Genomic DNA, 11,978 nt, shown 5'->3' with positions numbered 1-11,978 from the left:
TCCCGCAATGCATATACATAGGAATGCGCACCTGCGGCAGAATACAGGAGAGAGTGCTCTCTCTACCCCGATGGATGGCGATTGTTTCTCTGGTTCTCCGGCTCGGGTAGGCGACTTTAGAAGGTGGTCCCTCTTGTTGTGGAAGTTGCAAAATACGGCCGAGACTGAACTTCCACAGCTCCAGGAGGGACTTTTGCTGGTCGTGAGTCCCAAGTGAGAGAAGCAATCTCGGGGTACCTGAGCCTGACCAGACCCTCCCCGGTGGTCCCTGGTCCTCTGAAGGGTGATCGCTGTCAGGGGGGCAAATCTGGAGTCCATAGCCGAGCTTGGGCTCTGGAAGGCGGACGCCCCTTCTGCCTATGTCCCCTCAGAGCAGGCTCGATGGTTCTCAGTCCCCGGCATTGGCTGGTGGTCCATGCCCAAGCATGAGAAGCGATCCTGGGGTACCTGAGCTTGACAAGACCCTCCCTCGGTGGTCCCTGGTTCTCTGGAGGTGATGGATGTCAGTGGGGGCAAATCTGGAGTCCTTATGGGAAGGGGGACTCTGGTAGGCGGACGCCCCTTCTGCCTATGTCCCCTCAGAGCAGGCTCGATGGTTCTCAGTCCCTGGCATTGGCTGGTGGTCCATGCCCAAGCATGAGAAGTGATCATGGGGTACCTGAGCTTGACCAGACCCTCCCTCGGTGGTCCCTGGTTCTCTGGAGGTGATCGCTGTCAGGGGGGCAAATCTGGAGTCCATAGCCGAGCTTGGGCTCTGGAAGGCGGACGCCCCTTCTGCCTATGTCCCCTCAGAGCAGGCTCGATGGTTCTCAGTCCCCGGCAATGGCTGGTGGTCCATGCCCAAGCATGAGAAGTGATCATGGGGTACCTGAGCTTGACCAGACCCTCCCTCGGTGGTCCCTGGTTCTCTGGAGGTGATGGATGTCAGTGGGGGCAAATCTGGAGTCCTTGTGGGAAGGGGGACTCTGGTAGGCGGACGCCCCTTCTGCCTATGTCCCCTCAGAGCAGGCTCGATGGTTCTCAGTCCCCGGCATTGGCTGGTGGTCCATGCCCAAGCATGAGAAGTGATCATGGGGTACCTGAGCTTGACCAGACCCTCACTCGGTGGTCCCTGGTTCTCTGGAGGTGATGGATGTCAGTGGGGGCAAATCTGGAGTCCTTATGGGAAGGGGGACTCTGGTAGGCGGACGCCCCTTCTGCCTATGTCCCCTCAGAGCAGGCTCGATGGTTCTCAGTCCCTGGCATTGGCTGGTGGTCCATGCCCAAGCATGAGAAGTGATCATGGGGTACCTGAGCTTGACCAGACCCTCCCTCGGTGGTCCCTGGTTCTCTGGAGGTGATCGCTGTCAGGGGGGCAAATCTGGAGTCCATAGCCGAGCTTGGGCTCTGGAAGGCGGACGCCCCTTCTGCCTATGTCCCCTCAGAGCAGGCTCGATGGTTCTCAGTCCCCGGCAATGGCTGGTGGTCCATGCCCAAGCATGAGAAGTGATCATGGGGTACCTGAGCTTGACCAGACCCTCCCTCGGTGGTCCCTGGTTCTCTGGAGGTGATGGATGTAAGTGGGGGCAAATCTGGAGTCCTTATGGGAAGGGGGACTCTGGTAGGCGGACGCCCCTTCTGCCTATGTCCCCTCAGAGCAGGCTCGATGGTTCTCAGTCCCCGGCAATGGCTGGTGGTCCGTGCCCAAGCATGAGAAGTGATCATGGGGTACCTGAGCTTGACCAGACCCTCCCTCGGTGGTCCCTGGTTCTCTGGAGGTGATGGATGTCAGTGGGGGCAAATCTGGAGTCCTTGTGGGAAGGGGGACTCTGGTAGGTGGACGCCCTTTCTGCCTATGTCACCTCAGAGCAGGCTTGATGGTTCTTAGGTAGTATGATTTGTTACCCTCCGGATCGATTTCCATACTGCCTCCCTGCTCATTCTCTGATGCACTGCTTGAAGGCATCACTGGTGACTGATTGTCGGCTTCATCCTTCTTTCCTGCATTTACCACCAGCTCGTGGGCATGACACATATCTGTCAGAGTCTTCTCCCGGTACACTCTCTCAGCCATGTCATTTGTATGTGCCAAGTACCGTGCAAACAGTCGCTTTTCACAGTCCGTGTATTGTGAAGTTGTCCAGGTTTCACATACCCGTCGCACTAGGTGGCTAGTGATGTTCGGGAGGTTGTAGCTATGGAGGAAATCATAATGTCAGTACCTGTTTCTACACATGCCCATGCATCATTCGGCTCGTGGCCGTCTTACCTCGAATGGTATTGCCTGAGGCCCACGGATGGATTTGCTATGGCCTTCCCCGTACACGTCACAAAGAAATTAGTGACCTTCCTTCGGCCAGCGGTATAGACAGGTCGGACATGTTCTGCATACACTTTGAACCACTGAAAAAGGAAAAAGAGAGGGGTTTGCTCCCCATGTGGAGTGGTGTTGCCTGGGCTCCCTGACTGGTTGAGTCCCTTACCGATTCTTCTTCCTCTGAAAGTACGAACACTGCGACCTGAGTGGTGGAACATTTGTGAGTCTTCACACCGACAACTGTCATCTGTCTGTCGTGGTACACGTGATGGATCCTCTCGGTCCACTCTGAAACCTGATGTGGAAAGTTATTGAACTGGTGCATGGGAGACCGCTGACCCACAGGGTCTGACTACTTACCGTCATGTTACGGATGACACCTGGTCTCTGGAGATTTTTCAGAACCAGCAGGGCCTGGAGGTAGAGTGCAATTTCCCGGCGTTCTTCATTTGATCCGCCCTCTTCCACAGAGGCTATGCTGGCTAGAAAAGTTGGCCTTGCCTCCTCCAGAATAATCTGGCAGTCCACGGGCGATTTTAGCGGCTTCCTCAGTAGATCGTACCTGGGGAAAAATAAGAGGAATTATTGAACATACATGGCAAAAATCAAGCCGCATATGCGATACTTTGAAGGGTGTGTACCGCTTACTAACAGACTCCTTGCAGGCGCCCTTGTACAATGTCTTCTGTAGGTCCTCAGTGTGATTCATGAATACCTCACAGGCCTTGTAGAGTTCTGGCTTTTCTATTCTCAGTCCCGTGGCCCTCATCTGATAGACAGTGAATCTCCGTATATGCTTCAGCATTCTGAGGGAGGTCTGTTTCGATAGCTGGAGGTTTCCGAGTTTTTCAAAAAATTCATTGATTTTATTTGGCTTCAGTAGGTACTCCAGGGTTACTCTTCTCGGGTTCACAAAGAAGAGGAACCTGGAAACATTTGAGACCTCCTGTTGGCAGTTTGGCACCCCGTGTGTAATGGTTAGGTATGAGCGGAAACCTTTGAACATAGCGTCGTTCATTGAGTGTCGCTTATACAAGCCGGCCATCTTTGTAGCGGTGCGATTTTTGTCCTTCCACTGCCTTTTCTGAATTCTTAAATCGCTACCGTCAGTGACCTCCTCATCTTCCATGGGGTCAGAACAGGCCCCTGTGTGGGCAGTCTCTGAGCGAGGGCTTTCTTGAAAACTTTCCACAGGCTGTAAAAGTGAAGCCTCATCCGATGCATCTGGCTCTGCCAGGGGCAGGGGGCTGTCTGCAGGCCGTAAAAGCAAAGGTATATCGATCTCATCTGAAGCTAGCTCTGCCAGGGGCAGGGGGCTTTCTGCAGGCCGTAAAAGCAAAGGGATATCGATCTCATCCGAATCTAGCTCCGTCAGGGGCATAGTGCCTGGGCAGAGCTCCAAAATGGCTGGTGGTACCTGAGCGGGCTCTTCAGAGATCAGTGGCGGGATTTGATGCTCAAACCTAGGCTTGTTGGCTATTAAAAATCCGCGACCTTCTAAGAAGGATACAGTCTCCTCCAAGGACTGGAGAGGCTTGAGGTCATTGAAGCGGATAGTTGTACCTCTTTCGGCAATGCATTTGAGCTGAAACTTGGCTGATGCAAGGGCAGCTTTTATATCAGAATCACTCTGGGTCCTCAGACATGTCCTCCTAAGATGTGTGGAAAGGTATTTCGTTGCTCTGTGGCATACGGGACATGTAAGTGGAGTCCGGGGGTGACTGCGGGGATACAAGCAATAGAACCGGTCACCTTCCCTGCACGTATGTCATATGTCTATATGTGGTGGACGAATGTCTTCTACTCACCGCTCCATTTTGAAGTGTCCAGCATAACAGTCCGGTAACCCGTGCGCACCTCGGGGTGTGAGTCAGCCACACGTGAAAGACGCCAGCGGAGGTGATCGGAAATAACTTGCCGGAAATCCGCATACCTCATCACGGGGGGTGAACCAGCCACATGGTTGACGCCTCTACGGATGCCGAGCACCAATAGTGCTGGGGCAAAGATCTCCGCTTCGAGCCGTCTGTCATGATCACTTCCGTGGCATCACGGCGGTTGACACATCCCAAGCGGTGGCGCCTATATGGTTGAGGATCATCCATATCGTTTCTGTAACGATCCCTAGCCCAACCCTAATCCTAGCCCAACCCTAACCCTAGCCCAACCCTAACCCTAGCCCAACCCTAACCCTAACCCTAGCCCTAACCCTAACCCTAGCCCTAACCCTAGCCCTAACAGTAGCCCAACCCTAACCCTAGCCCAACCCTAACCCTAACCCTAGCTCTAATGGAAAACTTAAAAAAAAATATTTTCTTTATTTCATTATATTTGCCTATATAAGGGGGTGATAAAAGGGGGGGTTATGTACTATTTTTTTATTTTGATCACTATGATCGTTTATCATAGTGATCAAAATAATGAATGGAATCTGCCAGCTGGAGCCGCAGATTCCCGGCCGGCGCACTGCGCATGCGCCCGCCATTTTCAAGATGGCGGCGCCCATCGGAGGACGCCGGCGGGACTTGGGACCACCGGGAGGGGACGGAGGGCCACGGAGAGGTACCGGGGGGGATCGGGGACCCTATTTCGCTCTCCTCAGATGTGCGATCACATCAGAGGAGAGAGAAATTAAATGTAAAATTGCGGCTTTTTTTTTTTAGGTCGCCGTTATAGGGTTAATAGCAGCCGAGACCTGTTATGATTGAGTCACCGTAGGAGGCAAAAACAGAAATGCTAGCTAAGTCCAGAAAACCAGAGGAGTTGGCAGCTATCGGATTGCAGACCCCTGAACCTATCAACACAACTAGGAGTAGCCGTGGGGGGTTCCTACGATGCCCTAGACCCCTCCATCACAGCCGGAGAATTAAATAGGCCTAAAGAAAGAAAGGGGAAATCTAAACTGCCCCAGAGCAGACCCCAAAGCAATAGGCAGCCCCCAACATATAATGACGGTGAAGCAAGATGAAAACACTAACACAGACAGAAAGATAGACTGAGCAAAGACGGGGCCCAAGCTAACTAGATAGAAAAGGACAGGAAGGCTGCTGTCTGCAATCCACGAAAAACCCTATGAAAATAAGAGCCAACAGACTGACAGTGAAAAAGGCCCTGAAGACGCTAGGCTTCAAAAAAGCTATGTCAGTACTCAGGAATATTCTGAAGACAGAGCTACAGGCAAAAGGAGAAAACTTAGCTTTAGTGGAGCAGGAATCAGACTGGTGTCCTAGAAGTCCACAGAGAAATCACCCGCAGGGCAGAAGGGCGTCGGCAGCCTTATATCCAGTCCGTGACTCCACTCAGCCAGTCATCCTCATTAGGCTCAGGTGCCTGATAATCAGGCTCATTACCTTCCTTTACCAGAATAGGGAGTTCACCAGACCTTAGTGACGAAGGGGAAAATGAACTCACAACAGTACCTCCCCCTTGAGGAGGGGTCACCGAACCCTCAACCACACCACCAGGGCGATCAGGGTGAGCCCGATGAAAGGCACGCACCAATCTTTTGGCATGAATATCAGAGGCAGAGACCCAGGAATTATCCTCCTGACCATAACCCTTCCACTTAACCAAATACTGGAGTCTCCGTCTAGCCAGACGGGAATCCAGTATTTTCTCTACCTCATATTCCATGTTACCTTCAACCAATACAGGGTCTAGAGGTGCCACCCCAGGAACAACTGGTTCAACAAACCTCTTCAACAAGGACTTATGGAACACATTATGGATTTTAAATGTGACAGGAAGAGCCAAACGAAGAGACCGGATTAATAATCTCCAAAATCTTGTAAGGTCCAATAAATCTAGGCTTAAACTTAGGAGAAGCCACCTTCATAGCAATATTTTTTGATGATAACCACACCATATCACCAATCTTAAACTGGGGACCAATGCTCCTATGTCGATTGGAAAACCGCTGGGCCTTTTCCTGGGAGAGAGATAACTTATCCACCACTTGGTCCCAGATCTGGTGCATTCTCTCCACCACAGTGTCAACACCTGGGCAGGCAGAAGACTCCACCTGCCCTGAAGAAAATCGAGGATGGAACCCAAAGTTACAAAAAAAAGGTGACATCAAAGTGGCAGAACTAGCTCTATTATTTAAAACAAATTCGGCCAAGGGCAAAAATAAAAACCCAATCATCCTGATCAGCGGAAATAAAACATCTCAAATACGACTCCAAGGTCTGGTTTGTTCTCTCTGTCTGCCCATTGGTCTGAGGGTGAAAAGCAGAGGAGAAGGACAACTGAATTCCCAGCTTGGAACAGAAAGTCCTCCAAAATCGAGACACAAACTGAACTCCTCTGTCAGATACAATGTTCTCAGGAATCCCGTGTAAGCAAACCACCTGTTGCATAAACAGGGGCACCAACTCAGAGGAAGATGGCAACTTAGGGAGTGGTACAAGATGAACCATCTTAGAGAACCTATCACAAATCACCCAAATAACAGTCATTCTTTGAGAGACCGGCATATCAGAGATGAAATCCATTGAAATATGGGTCCATGGCCTCCTGGGGACCGGCAAAGGCATCAACAACCCACTAGAGCGAGAACAAGATTTAGACCGGGAGCAAGTCCCACAGGACTGCACAAAATTCCTGACATCATGAGACAAGGTGGGCCACCAAAAAGAGCGACTCACCAGATCTCTAGTACCAAAAATACCTGGATGACCAGCCAATGCAGAGTAATGAACTTCAGACATCACTCTCTTCTTCCACTGGTCAGGAACATACAACTTCCCACTGGGACAACGCTCAGGTTTGTCCTCCTGGAACTCTTGCAGAGCAAGTCTCAAATCGGGCGAAATGGCAGAAAGAACTACCCCTTCGCCTAAGATGGTAGCAGGCTTGGTCACCACAGGAGAATCAGCAAAGAAACTCCTAGAGAGGGCGTCTGCCTTGACATTCTTAGTTCCAGGAAGAAAAGAGACCACAAAATCAAAACGTGTAAAAAACAAGGCCCACCTAGCCCGTCTAGGGTTCAAGCGTTTATCCGACTCTAGGTAAATCAAATTCTTGTGGTCAGTGAGGACCACAACTTGATGTTTAGCTCCCTCCAACCAATGTCTCCACTCCTCAAATGCCCATTTCATGGCCAACAGTTCCCGATTCCCCACATCATAGTTACGTTCAGATGGAGAGAACTTTTGGGAAAAGAAAGCACAGGGATTCATTTTAGATGTTACAGGATCGTTTTGGGACAAGACAGCTCCTGCACCAATCTCAGAAGCATCCACCTCTACCTGGAACGGGAGTGAGACATCAGGTTGCCGCAAAACCGGGGCGGAGGTAAATCTTCGCTTCAGCTCTTGAAAGGAAGCAACAGCCTCCGGAGACCAATTCAACACATCAGCACCCTTCTTAGTCAGATCAGTCAATGGCTTGGCAATACTAGAAAATTTTGCTATAAATTTCCGATAAAAATTAGCAAAACCCAAAAACTTCTGCAGGGCCTTCAAAGAAGTGGGCTGAACCCAATCATAAATGGCCTGTACCTTGGCCGGGTCCATTTCAATAGTTGATGGAGACAAAATAAATCCCAAAAATGAAATCCTCTGTACTCCAAAAAGGCATTTCGATCCTTTGACATACAGGGAATTCTCCCTCAAGATCCGGAACACAGTCCGAATATGTTCCACATAAGAATCCCAATCCTTGGAGAAGATCAAAATATCATCCAGATAGATAATCAAAAATTTATCGACAAAGTCTCGGAAAATATCGTTCATGAAGCACTGGAAGACAGAAGGGGCATTAGTGAGCCCAAAAGGCATCACCAGGTACTCAAAATGTCCCTCCGGAGTATTAAAGGCCATCTTCCATTCATCCCCCTGCTTAATGCGGATAAGATTATACGCCCCCTGAGGTCAAGCTTGGTAAATCAGCAAGCACCTCTAACTCTAGAGAATAGATCCGAAATCAGGGGTAACGGATACTGATATTTAATAGTAATTTTATTGAGGGCACGATAATCAATACAAGGCCTTAAAGAACCATCCTTTTTGGCCACAAAAAAAAAAACCGGCACCTAAGGGTGAAGAGGATGGTCTAATATGACCCTTCTCCAGCGCCTCCTTAATATAGGACCGCATAGCCTCGTGCTCGGGTACAGATAAATTGAAGAGCCGACCCTTGGGAAAATTACACCCCGGGCTTAGTTCAATTGCACAGTCATAACTCCTATGAGGAGGCAAGGACGCGGACTCATTCTCACTAAATACATCATAAAAGTCCGCCAAATAGTCAGGAACATCATGCGACTGAGGAGAGGTGGAAAAAAACGGAGCCTCACTAAAGGCACACCGACAACCCCAACTCACCACAGACACAGATTTCCATTCCAAAACTGGATTATGAATTTGCAACCAGGGAAACCCCAGAATAACGGCATCATGCAGACCATGCAACACCAAAAATCTGCAATTTTCTTGATGGTCTGGGGCGACCCGCATGACCACCTGGGTCCAAAACTGAGGTTTATTTTTAGCCAAAGGAGTAGCATCAATCCCCCTCAAAGGGATAGGTGTCTGCAGAGGTGTCATCGGAAATCCACAACGTTTAGCAAAATCCAAGTCCATTAGGTTTAGCGCTGCTCCCGAATCCACAAAAGCCTTGGCGGAAAATGTGGACAGGGAGCAGATCAGAGTAATTGCCAGAAGAAACTTAGGTTGAACACCACCAACAGAAAACGTGTGTGCAAAGCGTTTCTCTCGTTTAGGACAAACAGAAATAATATGCGAGGCATCTCCACAGAAAAAGCACAGCTTATTACGCCTTCTGAACTCCTGACGTTGTGCCTTAGACAAAACTCTATCACATTGCATAGGTTCAGACGTCTGTTCAACCGGTGGCAACACCTCTCATGCAATCCTGCGTTCACGTAAACGCCGATCAACCTAAATGGCTAATGACATAGAATCGTCCAGACCAGAGGGAACAGGAAATCCCACCATAGTATCTTTTACGGCTTCTGACAAACCCTTCCGAAAGAGAGCAGCCAAGGCATTATCATTCCAGGTAGTAAGGACCGCCCACTTTCGGAACTTTTGACAGTACAACTCTGCAGAATCTCGACCCTGGTTCAATGCCAACAGGGTCTTTTCAGCCTGATCAATAGCATTAGGTTCGTCATACAACAACCCCAAAGCTTGAAAGAATGTGTTCACATTAGTCAGAATAGGATCATCTGGTTTCAAAGAAAACGCCCAATCCTGGGGATCGCCACGCAGCAAAGAGATGACAATTTTAACCTGCTGCGCGGAGCTCCCTGACGAGTTAGGCTTCAAGGCAAAAAATAATTTACAATTATTTTTGAAACTCAAAAATTTAGATCGATCCCCAAAAAATACATCAGGTGTAGGTCTTTGGTTCAACAACATGCGAACGAGCAAGGTAGGCGGAGATTCCCCGCACTTCCGCAGCGAGCTGCTCCACACGATCAGACAATTGCTTTATCTCCATTGAGAGAAAGAAAAATTCCCCCTACGGCCTCAGAGATATAGAGAAAAGAATATACACACACTTTTTTTTTTTTTTTTTTTTTAAACACAATTCTTTCCTGCTATTGAGTACCCTAGGATCTGCGGTATGGCGGGTGATTCTGTTATGATTGAGTCACCGCAGGAGGCAAAAACAGAAATGCTAGCTAAGTCCAGAAAGTCAGAGAAGCTGGCAGCTATCGGATTGCAGACCCCTGGACCTATCAACACAACTAGCAGTAGCCGTGGGGGGTTCCTACGATGCCCTAGACCCTTCGATCACAGCCGGAGAATTAACTAGGCCTAAAAAAAGAAAGGGGAAATCTAAACTGCCCCAGAGCAGACCCCAAAGCAATAGGCAGCCCCCAACATATAATGACGGTGAAGCAAGATGAAAACACTAACACAGACAGAAAGATAGACTGAGCAAAGACGGGGCCCAAGCTAACTAGATAGAAAAGGACAGGAAAGCTGCTGTCTGCAATCCGTGAAAAACCCTATGAAAATAAGAGCCAACAGACTGACAGTGAAAAAGGCCCTGAAGACGCTAGGCTTCAAAAAAGCTATGTCAGTACTCAGGAATATTCTGAAGACAGAGCTACAGGCAAAAGGAGAAAACTTAGCTTTAGAGGAGCAGGAATCAGACTGGTGTCCTAGAAGTCCACAGAGAAATCACCCGCAGGGCAGAAGGGCGTCGGCAGCCTTATATCCAGTCCGTGACTCCACTCAGCCAGTCATCCTCATAAGGCTCAGGTGCCTGATAATCAGGCTCATTACCTTCCTTTACCAGAATAGGGAGTTCACCAGACCTCAGTGACGAAGGGGAAAATGAACTCACAACAGAGACCCCGGAGAAAATCTGACACTGGGGGGCGTTATTCACTTAAACCACAGCGCCGTGAATTAACGGCGCTGTGGTTTTAGTACCCTTAACTACCGCCGTTAAAAGGCGTATCAGCGGTCGTTAAGGGGTTAAACAACAAATACTTATGTCAAATACCGACCACATACTGAGTGGGTGAACATGGCCTTAACACACTTGCAGTTTCATTTACATAAAAATTCAAGGTTGATTTTCTCAGGGATGGAAAATCCATTTGCTGTCAGTAAAATATGTTTGAACATATCTTTTCTTGTCCATCAATATAATTAGTTTGATGACCTTAAAGCTCCTAACAGGTTGACTTTAGACATTTAGCTCCATGCAAGCTTGGAAATATCAATAACATCTACCTTTTTGTTACTATTTTTGTCATTAGTCAAATATATATTTATTTAAAACATATTTTATCATTGAAATATATAGATGTTTTCTATGTCTTTTTAATTTAAATCTGATTTTTTTTCTTGCATGTTTCAATAAATGTTTTTTAACTAATACTGATAAAAATCAGATGCAGGAAAATTATCTGACTGTCATATATTTGAAGTTCTGAAGGAGATGGCTGCTTAAAAGACTTGGTTTGTGACAGTTCTTCCAAAAACCATGACCTTTTAAAACACATTTTTCTGCATCTACTTGTCTTAAAAAAGGAAAAAAACAGAAATACAACAGAAAAATGTGTCACAAGAACACACATTGAGAAACTGTAACAAGAAGCTATTTCACATCTAATGTTATCAGAAAAACAAAGAAAACAGTATCTGCAGAATTTAGAAAATACATTTGCTTTCATTATGAAGATATGTGTGTTTTAGAAGAATACATGCTTGGATGTAGGTTTTAGCATAATGTGTACTGAAAGACGGAAAAAAAAATTCCAAGTGCGGTGAAATTGCAAAAAAGTGCAATTCCCCAGTTGTTTTTTTTACTATGTTCTCTAAATGCTATAAATGACCTGCCATTATGATTCTTCAGGTAATTACAAGTTCATAGACACCAATCATGTCTAGGTTCATTTTTATCTAAGTGGCAAAAAAAATCCAAAGTTTGTTTAACCCCTTCCTGACATCCGACGTACTATCCCGTCCACGGTACCCGGGCCCGTATGACCGTGGACGGGATAGTACGTCTACCGCGATCAGCGGCACACACGCGGTGAGCGCCGCTGATCGTGGCCGGGTGTCAGCTGATTATCACAGCTGACACCCGGCACAATGTGTCAGGGGCGGTCACGGACCGCCCCCGACACGTTAACCCCTTGTACACCGCGATCAAACACGATCGCGGTGTACCGGGAGTTAAAGGGAAGCATCGG

The sequence above is a fragment of the Dendrobates tinctorius genome, unplaced genomic scaffold, assembly GCF_039654945.1.
Source record: "Dendrobates tinctorius isolate UK_male_01 unplaced genomic scaffold, ASM3965494v1 ptg000133l, whole genome shotgun sequence".
Lineage (NCBI taxonomy): Eukaryota > Metazoa > Chordata > Amphibia > Anura > Dendrobatidae > Dendrobates > Dendrobates tinctorius.
The sequence above is the reverse complement of the archived record's forward strand: the minus strand, read 5'-3'. Positions refer to the sequence as shown.